The 14,879-nt window shown below is 39.3% G+C and overlaps 1 long non-coding RNA gene across 7 annotated transcripts in view; it reads right to left on the bottom strand.

Annotated features, from left to right (window-relative positions):
* Window positions 1–14,879, bottom strand: part of LOC110084187 (uncharacterized) — a 120,243-nt gene that overhangs the window by 68,550 nt on the left and 36,814 nt on the right. For all 7 annotated transcript variants that reach the window (XR_012087322.2, XR_013536659.1, XR_002301440.3 and 4 more), the window contains 2 exons: window positions 9,943–10,081; window positions 7,064–7,180 (listed from right to left, as the gene is read on the bottom strand). This is a non-coding gene — a long non-coding RNA (uncharacterized LOC110084187). The remainder of the gene's footprint in view (window positions 1–7,063; window positions 7,181–9,942; window positions 10,082–14,879) is intronic.

The raw sequence follows: 14,879 nt of genomic DNA, 5'->3' as shown, positions 1-14,879 counted from the left end.
TCAAGGAAACTCATGTTTCCCTTTTTTCAGGGAAACTCCTAAGTGAGTTTGTATATACTGCCTCCTAATTTCTTTTATAGTTCCTTAAAATCTGTTGTTCTAAAACACGAAGGCCATTGCACAAGTAACTGCATTCTTCTCGTTTTTTTAAAAAATTGGGAATTGTATACTTTACTTCCCCCCTAAAAGAATAGTCAAAGCAGCTTCAAAAATTGTGATCAGATTGTTTAACATGCTAATATTTCCACCAAAGCCAATAGAGCAGTTCTAGCAGAATTATATCACAGGTGAATAGGGTACCTAAACTACAGTAATCATGGAAAAATGTGAATTAACTCAAGGAGGAAATTCTAGAAGTGAGATGCACCCAAGGATTTGTGACAATTTTTCACAGTTGTTTTTTATCACAATTTACACAGAAAGATTGTCTTCGGACAAAACGCTGGCTCCATGGCTTGGAAACCGGGATGAGCACCGCCCCTAGAGTCGGACACGACTGGACAAAAATTGTCAAGGGGAACCTTTACCTTTACCTTTACCTATATTCACAGAAAGTGAATAATGTGACAGAAAGTGAAACTGACAATTATGCCAATCCTGAAGGACAGCTTAGAATTCTAGCCGCCTAGAGTGGTCTATCGACTAGATAGGCGGGATATAAAATAAATAAATAAATAAATAAATAAATAAATATTCTGTTTATTATTTACTAAATTCAAATGAGGGAGATATAGGAACTGACAGATTAGGATATCACTGACACACCACCACAGAAAAGGCTTCCCTCTGTATCTGAAAGGTTTGATCCTGTTTAGGTCATTGATTCATTTTCTTGTGAAACATATCTATAGGATTTTTAACAGCGTACTGCTACAGGCATTTTAATGATCCTTTTTTGTAGATTAACCAAGAGATGGAAAACATTTGTGGGCTTTTTGTATGGCACTTTCCAGAAGCCCATGCTGGATGCAGTATTCTGAGAGCTGTAGACTAAAAAAAATGAACATTTCCCATTTCTGGTTTACCTTCTTTAGAGTCCGCATTCAAGTGCACAACATTAAGAAAGAGGCAAAACACAACCAAGAGTGAAGCAACAAGACAAAGGGCCCTCTGTGTATGCTGTTCTGCTTGGAAAGAAAAGGTCCAGAGACTAGAAGGAAACATTCTGAGGAACGTCAAGGTGGCTATACAGCAGGCTGCATCAACGCACATCAGACTAGACAGGTTTATAGGGCTGGGACATTGGCCTCAGAGGCCAACCAATGTGTGTTTTCGGACTGCAGCTCCCAGTTTGGAGCTGTAGCCGGAAAAGGCAAATCTGCCCACCTCTGGCCTCAACAAAGGAGCTTCAGCTTTGCTCTTCTCTGCAGAGTTATTGACATTTACAGTGCGATCAATAATCCAATCAATGTAGCAAAGTGGCTATATCACAGGAGAAGCCAGCCCACCAGTGAATGTTGCAGAGTCTGCAGTACAGAAAATAGAGCTGGTGTGTGAAGTCAACTTAAACAGATGGAAATTAAGATCAAACTAGTTGTGACAGCAGCAGATCCATGTGATGAAACACAAATAACTCACTAACTAGCTACTAAATAAATAAAGAAAGAAATCTGTCTGAAATACTTTTTAGTCTCCGATTGCAGAACTGTAATCAGCCTGGAGAAAAACTCAAGAAAAAAGGGGCTGTAGTGAATTAAACAGCGGGAAGGAGCTGAAGTCTGAAGTATCTATTTCTATGAGCCATTTATGTTTTATTCTACAGATGTAAAGAAAAAAATAAGGAAAGCAAAATAGAGAATCTACATAAATCACTGCCATTATCAGAACAAAATACGGGGAGGCATGGAGCTGTATTTTCATCAATTAGATTTCTTTGCATTGAATTGGTTTAGTTTTCCTCATATTCAATAATTCAGCAATAGTATACTTGGACTGGAAAGAGCATTTTTATCAGCTGTCAAATTGGCAATTGGCCAGAGCATGGACATTTATTTTTGATCATAAATTCCCATAATCCTCAGCCAACATGGCCATGGAACTCTGGGATTTGTAATCTCCCCCCCCCCAAAAAAAAAGCTCTGTTAATGACCATGGATTGCTACTGAGGCTATGACTACACCGCCAAAAAATGTGGAAATGCTATAGAAGTGGGATGGTCTGATGCACATTGTTCCTGTTAAGAACCCTACAATCTAAATTCAAGGATTCTAATTTCCTCCAAAGGTAGGGTTGTGATATGAAGTCAAGGGCTGCTTTAAAGTCTATAAAAGCCACAAAAAGTGAATGTAGCAGAGTGATATATATTTCCACACTAAAGACTGAAATAGAAAGCACAATTATACACAATGGAATGCTGCTTGTTCCTCTGCCAAGAGGTTTTCTGAGGACACTCTGTTTTTTAGTGTGTCCAAAAGATGTCTTGCATACAATTTGCTGACTACATTGAGGAGACTTATAGGGTGATAATCCCTAGGATCTGACCAAACTATTTTCGTGTAGATAGGTAATAGCTTCAGCCCATTCTGAGGCTAATTTCCCAAATTTTAGAAGTAAACAAGGCAGAGAGCCTGGGACTCTGCCTGTTTTCTGGGTGTTTTTCTCTTTTTTAAGCAGTATTACTACCTCACAGGTCGTGACGCCCAGTAAGGAAGTGCTTGGTTGTCCACTTCCAAAGATGTACAGTCCTTCTCATCAAAAAACAAGGACTGATAGTGTAGTTTCCATTCCTATGTGGAGATAGCTAGATCAGTACAGAGTACATTGGTGCACCTTCGGGCTGCAGTAAGATGTTAATTTCAAGAGAATGTGCCAATTCAGCCCACTGCTGTGTCTTCTATACACACTTCTTTTCTCAAATTAACTGTTTATTCTGTTTCAATAGCATCTAATGTGCTTCAGGGAATTGGTTCTTTAAATTGAGTAAGTAATCTGAGAGATGCTCTCAAACATTATCTCGATAACAGTTAGAATTCCACGGTGGAATATACATATTTACCATAACACAAAAAGAAGGATTTAACTTTAGAAATATTGCCATAGCTCAGGGTTGTAAATTACTACTTTACTTGCTTTCCCCCTTCAACAAATTTGCTATGCAACAGGCTCCTGTCCTCCAGAGGAATTTGCAGCAAGAGTCACCCTCTTTCAGGCTCACTCCCTGTAAATAAGGGACTGTGTCAAGGATGTTTATTAGCATCCCTTCTATTTAATTTATACTTAAATGATACAGGCTCCTCCGTATCCAGCTTCACGTTTTTTCCATCCTGTCTAAAGAACAGGGATGTTTCAGTACTTTTATGCGCAGATGACACTGTCCTCCTGGCCCTCACTCAGGTGGGTATGCAAAGATTATTAAGCGTCTTAAGAGCCTATTGTGCCAAGGAACAGCTCCAGGTAAATGATATCAAAACCAAACTTTAGCTTTTGGCGAAAAAGAGGAAGAAATATATATGGCAGCTGAACAGGAAATTGCTTGAAGAGACCATGTCATATAAATACCATGGAGTGACATTTAAAAGTTGAAGAACATGATCTCAGAACCTGTAGTTCTGTTAGCTGAGGTATCCACCAATTATGTTTATTCCTTCTCTTCTGGACCAGGAAGAAAATAAAATTTAATACAATTGTATAAAGCTAAATTGCTTCCTCAAATGTTCTACAGAACCCAAGTATGGACCCATGGTAACTTATCCAGGTGCAATTATTTCCAATAATTGTACCAGCTGAAGTTTGTACTGTATCTGTGTTAATATTCCCTTAGGTAGTTGGAAAGTCTGAAAGGACTGTTTTTTTACTGAGTAAACCAAACCTTCCCATTTTGTTCAACCAGAATCTCTACCCAGTTTGAAACAGAGTATCATCCATATCTTGTTCCAGATAATTTGTCCGTATTTTGTACCTTGGCTGTTGATTCTGGAAAATATATTGCCATAGGTCATTCATTTCATTAAACTCACAATTCCCGTCAGTATTAGCTGAAAATCCAGCTAATAGGTATAAACAAACTGCTTGTTTCTTTCCCCAAGACTTCCTCTCAGCAACCTCCATTTCTGGCAGCCAAGCCTAATGCAAGCTCCTTCTGAGTCCACATGTGCTCTGGTGGCTCTCTGAGTCTGCCCAAAGAAAGATTCAAAAATATTTTTTAAAAGAACAAAGTGCTTCCTGAATACAGTTTAAAACGTTGAAATATCACCTGAATCAGCTTTCAAAAGGACCTGAAAATCTGGGCATAAACCAATACAGGGAAGAATAGTATTGGAAGAGTTTGTGCGCATCAATTAGAAAATGGGATTCCCAAGGTTACTGTTTGAATAGGAGGGATTACATCTGATCCATAGATCATACACAACTGACTAAAAGTTCAGTCATAGCAATTGAGCATTGTGTTACAAACAGAGCATGGAAGTAACCAGCATTGCCTGCCTCACTCCTAATGGCTGGCCGAGCCTTGATTATAGGGGAAAGCAAAGGTTATTTATTATTTTTATTTTTATTTATTTAATTTATATGCCGCCCACTCTACCCAGAGGTTAGTCTCCACCTGGGATCATCTATATACCTTTGTACATTGACTCATGTTACAGTATTATCCATACTAATCTTGCTGGTATATTTAATCATCTGAAGAAGAGAGGATGACTCATTATTATCACAAAATAAGGTAGTGTGAAGCAACGACCAATGGTGAGTTATGATAAATCATCAGCTAGTAATCTTAACATGATGATGTTAATATTCATTGACAGAATGCATAGACTGAGTTTTGGACCAGCAGCATTGGCAGAAAAAAAAACTTTCATTGCCCTGTGCAATTGCCAAGAATCTCCAGAGCTCAGGAAAATAACCTTTAAGAACTACACATCCTACAATCCTCCAGGCAGCCACTGGCCATAGAAGGTGAAAACTCCCATAGCTGTAGTTAATTTCTCCAGCTCTGAATTACTGCCCAGCTTATCCCTCAGCACCTATAAATTCTACTACTCTGCCCATTTAGCCCTTCTTCTCAATGCGATTTTGAAACATGTCATCCAATACATGGGCAAGGCAGAATGAGCAGTGTCCAGTCCTCACTCTTCTGCATATTTCCTGTTATTCTATCCTGAGGCCACAGAGTGAGAACAGTAGGGATGCTGGCAAGTCTTTGAATCCAAGTCCCGAGGATGAGTCCAGGTCTTTGAAACTAAATCCCGAGTCCAAGTGCCCATTAAAAACAAGCTTCCCTTCCTCAAAAAAAGGGAGGGGTGAGTGGGTTCTGTGTTGGGGTGTGTATGAGGAGCTCTGAGGCTTGTGAACCACCCACTTTTGGTCCAATCTGCTGTGCCTGTCTCGCCTTCCGTCACTCCTCCACCCCCACCCTCTTGAAAACCCTCCATTTCCTTTGCTATCTCCTCCACCACCACCAATTGCCTCCACCTGTCTGCCTCTCCTGCACCTTCTGGTGAATATCGCAAACTTTCTTCTGGGTTTATGGTGTCTTTCATTAAAAGAATAGGTACTTCAAAAGGTGACTCAGAAAAATGGGTTGAAGTCATGAGTTGAGTCATTGAACACCCCCCCACACACCGAATCAAGTCCAAGTTGAGTCACCAGTGCGATTTATGTCCAACTCAACCGTGAGTTGTGCAACTCAAGTTCCCATCCTTGGAGAACAGAGATGTGAAAAGTTACTTTTGGGGTAACAACTAAAACCTCTGGACACAGGAAGAACAAAATCAACAGATCTAGCCACTTCTAACACTAAAATCAGCTTAATTTCTTCAAACCAGGAATGTATTTCAATTTTGAATTTATTTTTATTCCAAAGTGAAGCAGGAGTATTTGTTTATTTCTGAAACCATCTGAAGTGAAGTGAGGGAGCCCAAAGTGGACTTGAATTAAAGCATGCCTTTTCAAAGTGCCACATATTTGCTTTGGAACTTCTGAGTTTTAAAATGCTGAGAAACCTTTTAAAACTGCTAACCTCAGAATACAAAAGTAATACTTTAGCAGAACCAGAAAGTCAAAGCAAAGGAACAGCTCAGGTCTGAAAAATCCTAAATTCTCCTGGTAATCGCAGTCATAGAGCCCCAGAAGGGAATCCTGCTCCCCATGTGATCAGCAGCCATTTTACAATGGCCGCATGTTCAGAACAGAGAGAGATTTGCTTCGGTTTTATTTTCAGGAAGTAGAGAGAATCAGAGGACTTTTCCTTTGAGATTACAGATCTCAGTCTGATTCACTCAGCATCTATGTGTGATGTGTGTGACACTGCGCAGAATTCGATGGGATAGGTCACGGTAGTATTAGGAACAAGACCTAATAGCTACCTAAACTGCATGGCTCCCAGCCAGGAGGGTGAGGGAGGGAGGGAGGGAGGGAGGGAGTGTGGGTAAGGTGGGAGGGACAGGAGCTCTGCCTGTACACTGGAGCAGCAGTCCCCAACCTTGGGCCTCCAGATGTTCTTGAACTTCAACTCCCAGAAATACTGGCCAGCAGAAGTGGTGGTGAAGGCTTCTGGGAGTTGCAGTCCAAGAACATCTGGAGGCCCAAGGTTGGGGACCACTGCACTGGAGGACAAGCAGTACTTCATGGCATTGAGTTTTACTGCTAATCCCAGATCCTTTATAGAGATTCTCATCCCTTTATTTTTCTAATTTTTGTGTTTTTTCACAGAACATACGTATTTCATATATAATACATATAGATACTTCAGAGTATTTGGATACACATCAAAGTGGGCAGGTTGAAAATCAGTTTAAAGCTTGTAAAACAAATAATTTGGAGTTAATTGAGGTATATAATAGTCGCATGCTCCTACTTTTATCAACAGCTACTGTCTACCTCATAGCAAAGAAGCTAGAAAAGACAGCTGGAAAAACAGGCATTTACTGACATATTTACAGCAAAATAAACAGCATTTTCTTTACTTAAGATAATTTATCTTTAAAGTGTGGACCTTTTGTGATTCGTAATCCTTTCTGTGGGGCAGAAACAGACTGATAACACTCACCTATTCTCCATAATTATACCTTTCAAAGGAACATATTTTCATCTTTCTGTGACTGAATAAAAATGAATCCCTTACCTTGTAGTAATGTTGAATGGCATTGTGTGTGTACACCATGAGAAATACACATTTCTTTTTAGATGACTTCTGCTATGTGCATCTTCACACCAAAGATCTTCCCATTTAGTGACATTGCTGGAAAGTCAAGCAAAATTTTAAAAGAAATCTGTAAAATGTCCAGTTAATCACTAGAAAAAGATAGACATATAAGATGGGTTGGTCATTTAAAACACACACACAAGGCTGAACAAGAAACATTTCTCATCTGCCATTATAAAACTAGGTAGATGCTAACATTCCTAATTGCAAAAATAAAGTCACACAGAATCTACTACAACATAACGTTTGGCAAATGCATTATATTATAAGCTTGGTATTCCAATTCCAAAGGGATGTGGTGGTGTTGTGGGTTAAACTGCAGAAGCCTCTGTGCTGCAAGGTCAGAAGACCGGCAATAAGATTGAATCCATGTGACGGAGTGAGCCCCTGTTGCTTGTCGCAGCTCCTGCCAACCTAACAGTTCAAAAGCATGTAAAAATGCGAGTAGATAAATAGGTACCATAATGGTGGGAAAGTAACAGCGTTCCGTGTCTAGTTGCACTGGCCACGTGACCACGTAAACTGTATGGACAAATGCTGGTTCTAAGGCTTGGATGAGCACCGTCCCTTAGAATCGGAAACAACTGGACTAAATGTCAAAGGGAACCTTTACCTTATTCCACATCCATGTTTATCAGATGTGCCATTGAACTCTACTAACATTCATGCCCCAAGAATAAAACATGCTAGGGGTTATGGTGCTGCAGTGGCACTTTTGTTTGAATTTCAACTTGGTTATTATTCTTCAATTTACTATATATATGGATAACTGGAGTAAACTGATAGGACGCCATGGAGGGTAGAATTTGTATATGGCAGAAGCTATACAAAGTTTCCTATATGTATATTTATTTCCACTACGATTGTCCCTTCCCTTTACATTAAATAAAGAGAATGATATAAAGCAAGAGAGATTACAACCCCATTACTTTATGAGTCCAGAAAGTTTAAGCTTTCGCAGCTTAAGGGAGTTATTGAACAACAAATTAAAATTATTCCCCCAAATCATAATTTAGATATTAGACATTAGTTGTGGACAATGCTGAATTGTGACTATACCAATAATACTTCAAATTTTAGCAAGCATCATTACATTAATACTTATTAATATTACTAAAAAGGAAAGAAAAACGAACAAATGATGTGTTGTTATGTATTGTCCATATTAGTACATTTGATCAAAGCCTCTGTTCCTCTGTGAATGAGGCAATAGATAAAACACAAACAAGCTACAATTGCAAATATCCTGTATGCAAAATGCATGCTATAGTTCAGGGTAAATTTAATGGAACATCATTTTCATTCTGCTAGAACTCAGTTTAATGATCATCTAAACTGAGGTTTGCTACACCTAACAGCGAAGAATAAATTTGCCAGTAAAAGCATCAGAACAGCTCATTTAAAAACAGGGTAATAATAATAAAACAAAGTGAAGAGGCAATAATTAATATAGAAAATGGCTAAAAGAGGTTTGACAATATCTAGTGTTTATCATTTAAAAAATACTTTAAAAGGTTTGCAATGTTCAGTAACTTAAATTCTCTAGCCCACGAAGAACTGCCCTCTTATTTACTATATTCTAGTCTCTTTCCCAGACTATCTTAAATGAAGATTTGTGAAGGGGTGTGCCAAGAAATGCAAATAGCAGATGAATAATGGCCAAAACGTAATGGCATGCCCTACAATTCCAGCTATCTGTTCAGCACACTCAAATGACTTCACCCACACTGTTCATGTCATACAGAAAGCATACAGAATTCTTCTTCATCCCCTGGAAGAACAAAATAAGTAGAATTTACCTCCCTGGAAGATGAGGAATAAAAGAAGCAAAAGCTACACCAAGTGTGGTTCACATTGGTGGAAAGAGCTTAAAACAGCAGAAAAGCTAGAAGCAGCCTTTTAGATGTTCTTTTCCCTCTTTACTTCCTATCTTCTCACAACTCAGTAGGTTTGGGGATGTGAGAAAGGGAAGATATAAGCAGAGGACAATGCTGGAGTGGAATTGGGTATATTTGGATTCAAAATAGGCCTAGTTGTTCTGAAATCCTGCATTGCCAACCCAAATAGAGATGGCTGGCTTTTCCCACTTCCTTCCTCCAAAAGTGACATGTTGAAAGACAAACGTGTCCTACTCAGGTGCAGAAGGTACGCATGTGTTATGTTACAAAATAATAATTTTAGGAATGCTATTTTTCTCTGTGATCATTGGCTGAAATCCTGCTGTTCAATAATATACTGAGTAAAGCTAATTATGTTATTGGCCACATTGTTTTTTTAAAAATAAAAATTTTCCGACAGCTTCCCATGACAAAGGAGCCTTAGAAAGGCAATCGAAAAATTTTTAATGTATTCACAAAGGCTTTCACTCTGTCTGTGCTGTGTTCTGACTCCTGTCCTCTGAAGATGCCAGCCACAGAGACTAGTGAAACATTAGGAAGAACAACCTTCAGAACACGGCCAAAGAGCCCGAAAAACCCACAACAACCAGGAAATTTTTAATTTACTAAAAACTGCTGCAGCCGCTATCTAAAAATCGTTTGCTCTGATATGAATCTCCTAAAGTCCATGGCTGAAGCCTTATGTATGTTTTCACATATGTAAGCCACACTGAATCCAATGGGACTTACTCTGTAATGTCACTGTGTAAGACTGGGCTTTAACTTAGTAAACTAAAGAGATTTACATCAGGACATTTATTTTATATTTTTTATATCAAAGGTAGCCGCCATTGTATTTCTGCCTCCAACTCTACTTGTCAAACATTAATGAAAAATCAATAATGACATTTTTCAACACACCTGTGTTAAATCCTGGAGGAAGTGGTCTCATTCTGAGTTGCCATCAGCAGAAATGCATGAGCAGGTATCCTGGAATTATTTGGCCCTAAGCGGATTCACCTCGGATGGATCGATGAACAGTTCAATGGGCCTATCGTTTCTGCAGAGTGAAAAGACAAGGTATGTATGATAACTTTCTCTCCTTCTTTGCAACTCTTTAAAAAAATAAAGGCAGAAAGACTGCCATCACAGAAACCAGAGAAATGGAGCCTCGAGCCTCTGCCACAGCTTCCTCACTCAGTCAAATTATTTGGATTTCTCACAGATTCTTGCTTCAAAAACCAAGAAAACAGAGAAAGGAGGATTGAGCACTGAATAGCAATGCTTGAAAAGCACTGGGGGGATGGGGTGGGCAGAGAAACTGCAGTAGAGCAGTTACACCTTTCCTCACCATTTCCTGTCTTTCCAAATCACAGCAAATACAACAAAGTTTGCCGAAAGAAAGAATGAGCAAGAAGGGGCAGGGGAGTATTGCCCCCAATGTTTGTTTCATTTTCAAAATAGGAACTTTCCCAATGTTGCCTCATAAACTGAGTTGGAGGGGAAGACATGTTTTTGTGATTTTTAAACTTCTACAAGTCAAATTTGGGAAAAGGATAAGGGACAAAGTAGCCCAACCATGTGATGGTTGGTTAGGGGACCATATCTATTTCTTCTGACACATTCCTCATCTTTGACAACAGTAGGAGAGCCAGATGAAAAAATGTCCCTCCTATTGGAAACTCTTTGTGTTAATTATTGTATTTGGCTTGGAGAATTTTGTATGGGCTGTTTTCAATTGAAACAAAACCCAAAGCAATCTGTGATTAAAAAATAAATTAATGTGGGGAAAAGAAAAAGAGATTTTTGTAGCATCCTTGCTACAAAGCATCAGGTGGAAACAATATGTTTCATTTGGAAATACAAGCTCTGGAATACAAGAGAGGAATTTCTAAATAATGAGAGGGCAAACATTTCTTTTGTGCAGTAGCAAATTTACTTTCTGGACGACAGCTACCACGCTCTTCTAGCCAGCATGGCCACTGAGATTTGGGAATCTGCAGTCAAGCCAGCAACTTTTTCAATATGCCATAATCTCTGATTCTCTCTTTTAGAATGTGGAATGAAAGCATCAGCAGGATTTGCTGGGTAGCATCAGAAGTGGAATGTGAGCCCTGTTTGAGGAAAACTGGATCTGATTCCAAAGAGAGCCAGGGTTTTCAGGCAGAAGGCATTCACAACCAAGTTGCAGAAGCTTGAGATACACCAGCTAGGCACTGAAGATGTGGCAAAGGATGTGTTAGGTTGCAACAGCTAAGGCCACCAGATCATGAATTCTGCCAGATGCAATTACGTTCATATTAAAGTGTTGACTTGATATTCCCTTGATTAATTTTCATCACAATATGTAGTTGTTCCCTTTCAAGCTTATTCTAAATTAAGCCATTCTCCATGTCACTGTCAGTTCAAATCTTCAATGTTTCTGCTAATATAAGCTGCAAAAGTCCTTTGATTTAATGAAACCTGTCATGCTATAAACTCATGGAGAGTTTTGCATCTGTGATTAACAGCCAATCTGGTGCAATTTTAACCAGGAGTTAAGTCCCACAGAATTCATTGGGGTTTCCTTCCAAAACATGTCCCAAGGATTGCAGCCCTTGTTGGCAATATGTTACTTTTGCAAGTTGCTAACAAAATACAGAAAGAAATAGAATACCTATTTTAAAATTGACTTACTAATCCATGGATCTGAAGGCAAGACAACTTTGAATTTTTCTTTATTTCTTTTTGTGAAGCATAATTTGTGGTAAGGCCCCACGTACACATGAAAGGTGCCCCTTGGCTGGTTGCAGTGAAAATCCTTCCCAGGCTATCTGAGAGAAAATATTTTCACAAAGTACTTCTAGCACTCCTTTTTCCTTCAGGTTAATATTGTGACTAGATAGCTATTTGTCCCACATTGTAGTTTCAAAGCATCGCTGAAGCATTAGCAACAACTAAAGAGAAATAGTAAACCTCCTCTCCCTTTTCCTCCATAGGCAAGTAGGAAGGATGTTTTCTACTTCTCCAGATTGTTAAATGAATCATGTACAGCAAGAGGGAAGAAAAATGGGTGCTTCAGGAGTGGTGTAATTGATTCTTGCATGTGAATGGACGGATAATCCCAAATGAGATATTGCACCTCAAAGCAACTCTGTTTAGCACAATCTAGACCAATCCAGGCTAGAATAATAGGGATCTTTAGTCACATTTTTAGTCAGGTTTAGGCAAACTAGCAAATAGCACTGTTGGCTATTAAATTTTGTGGATTATTTATAGGGATTTGAACTAGCATGTAAATAGAGAGAGGAATTTTTGTGTAATTGTGAGGCAATCATGAGGTGGAAAAACCACAGAGGCCAGGGGCACTCATGGGGTGAAGCAGCACAGTTCCACCCACCCTCACAGAGATCTTATGTTAAATCTGGCATTCATGGAGATAATTGTTTTGGAAATATATAAAAAAAGGCACCATGCCATTAAGAGAAGCAAAATTCTAAATATCTTTTAGGAGAATCAGAAGTGTCATTAGTTAGTAAGTAGACCTAGACAGCATCTTAAAAAGCAGAGACACCACCTTGCCGACAAAGGTCCACATAGTCAAAGCTATGGCTTTTTTTTCCAGTAGTGACGTATGGAAGTGAGAGCTGGACCATAAAGAAGGCTGACCGCCGAAGGATTGATGCTTTTGAATTGTGGTGCTGGAGGAGGCTCTTGAGAGTCCCCTGGACTGCAAGGACAACAAACCTATCCATTCTAAATGAAATCAACCCTGAGTGCTGACTGGAAGGACAGATCCTGAAGCTGAGGCTCCAATACTTTGGTCATCTGATGAGAAGAGAAGACTCCCTGGAAAAGACGCTGATGTTAGGACAGTGTGAAGGCAAGAGGAGAAGGGGACGACAGAGGATGAGATGGTTGGACAGTGTCACTGAAGCTACCAACATGAATTTGACACAACTCCAGGAGGCAGTGGAAGACAGGAGGGCCTGGCGTGCTCTGGTCCATGGGGTCACAAAGAGTCGGACATGACTTAACGACTAAACAACAACAAGAAATGGGAATATTCATATTTGTAAATTACTATGAATATCCCTGTCCCAGGTACACCTAATGCAAGTCCAGCCATTGAAACTGGCCTGTCCACTCAACACACCACTGCACTGCCAGCATCCCATTCTTCACGCCAATCTCTGAAGTAGATCCGCCGTCCCCCTGCTTGGCTGGCCACTCGGCAGCTGTGTGGGGAGACTTGTCCTCCCTCCCCTGCCTGGAGTGACCAGCTTAGCCAGGAGATGGTAGAGCTATTTCTGCAATTGGCGGGTAGAGCAGGACACTGGTAGTGCTGCGGCACATGAGGAAGCATAAGCTGGGCTGAGAAACAATGACAATGCCTTGAGATACCTCCTTAAGTGGTTTCTAAACAGTCCAACATTGGGCTTCCTGGAACCCTTTTTGCACAGTAAATGTACTGACTGCATAGAAAGTGGGGGAAAAGATGATCCTTGGTTAACACTTGCTTCTAAACTCTGGAGCATTTATGTGACTTCTATGACTTCTAAAAACAGGACAATAGATGAGCTACAGGAATACTGCAGCATGAGCAGAGCAAACATTGTTAGCATTGGTCTACAGTGAAAACTGAGAAGTGATAGGTCATGCTTAAGAATCTGAAAAATAAAGCTCCTTCAGGGCTCCAGGGTAAATGTACATGTTTGGGATCAAGACCCATTGAACTCTGTATTCTTTAAAGTAGGAAAATAAAAAACATTTCAGTACTTATTTTGTTGCATTTCTCTGAATTCCTACTACATTTTCTTACAGTTCTTGTTTCATACTTTGGTGGATTTCTTCTTTTCCTTCCAGCACTGAAATATCCATTTTTTGCATATTTTTCTTAATGTGTGCATTTATCTGCACATTTTATCTCAGTGATTATTTATGTATGCATTTTTCCAAATATATGCATTTCCTTCATTGACCAAAGTATTTCTGTGTGAATTTATTCAGTTACACACATTGCAAACTCCAGATTTGTATTTTTAAATGCGGGCATTATTATTCCACTTTATTTCTCAAAAATGTCCCATATGCCTCACAAATATGCTAATTCTAAAAGCAAGACAGGGTTTTTATTTCCTCCTAATGAGGCTCGAGAGCACTAAAAGTATCACTTTGACTGAGATTGCTGAATGCAACAAAAGCCTTCCTTTTCACCCTAAAGTCAAGCAGATTGCTCTCTAACAGAAAACTGCTAGCACAACCCCAAAGTTCCTTTATTTCACCTGTTTTGTTTGAAGAAATTTGAAGTTAAACTGGGCTTACATTTATGAGCATTAAACTGGGTTCATTTTCACACTGTAAATGGGATTTTATTTTACAATCGTATTTGATTACAAGACCTACAAAACATTCTGTTTCTTCAAATTTGGGTGGGCAATTTCTAGAGGTCTGAGGATCACATCACCCACTGCCATACTCCAAAAATAGTATTTTTAAAAATTGCAGTAGGAAAAAAAAAATCACAGCCTCTACTGGCTAGTTTTTAAAATAATTGGGATATGTGTAGGAGTCTAACAGGTGCTATCCATAAATCTCTCCTACAACGCCACATTTTAAATGAATTTAATTTTTCGTCTGGCGGTTTTCTTCATTGTCCTAACTTCAACTCAGCCCGAATCCTATAGGATGCACATATATAAAGAAAGGGGAAGGGTGTAAAGAGTAAAAAATAGATGTGTGAAACCTGTTGACTGGTATTCTAAATGTCCGCTACAATTATAGTCCCATTGAAATACAGATAAGGCCCCTGAGCCATTAGCAGCTGATTCTCAATATACAACTACTGTTTACAATGTTAATTCTATCACTGCCATTCT

Source organism: Pogona vitticeps, chromosome 5, assembly GCF_051106095.1.
Source record: "Pogona vitticeps strain Pit_001003342236 chromosome 5, PviZW2.1, whole genome shotgun sequence".
In the NCBI taxonomy this organism is placed as follows: domain Eukaryota; kingdom Metazoa; phylum Chordata; class Lepidosauria; order Squamata; family Agamidae; genus Pogona; species Pogona vitticeps.
Note: the sequence above shows the minus strand (reverse complement) of the source record. Positions and strands in the feature narration are given on the sequence as shown.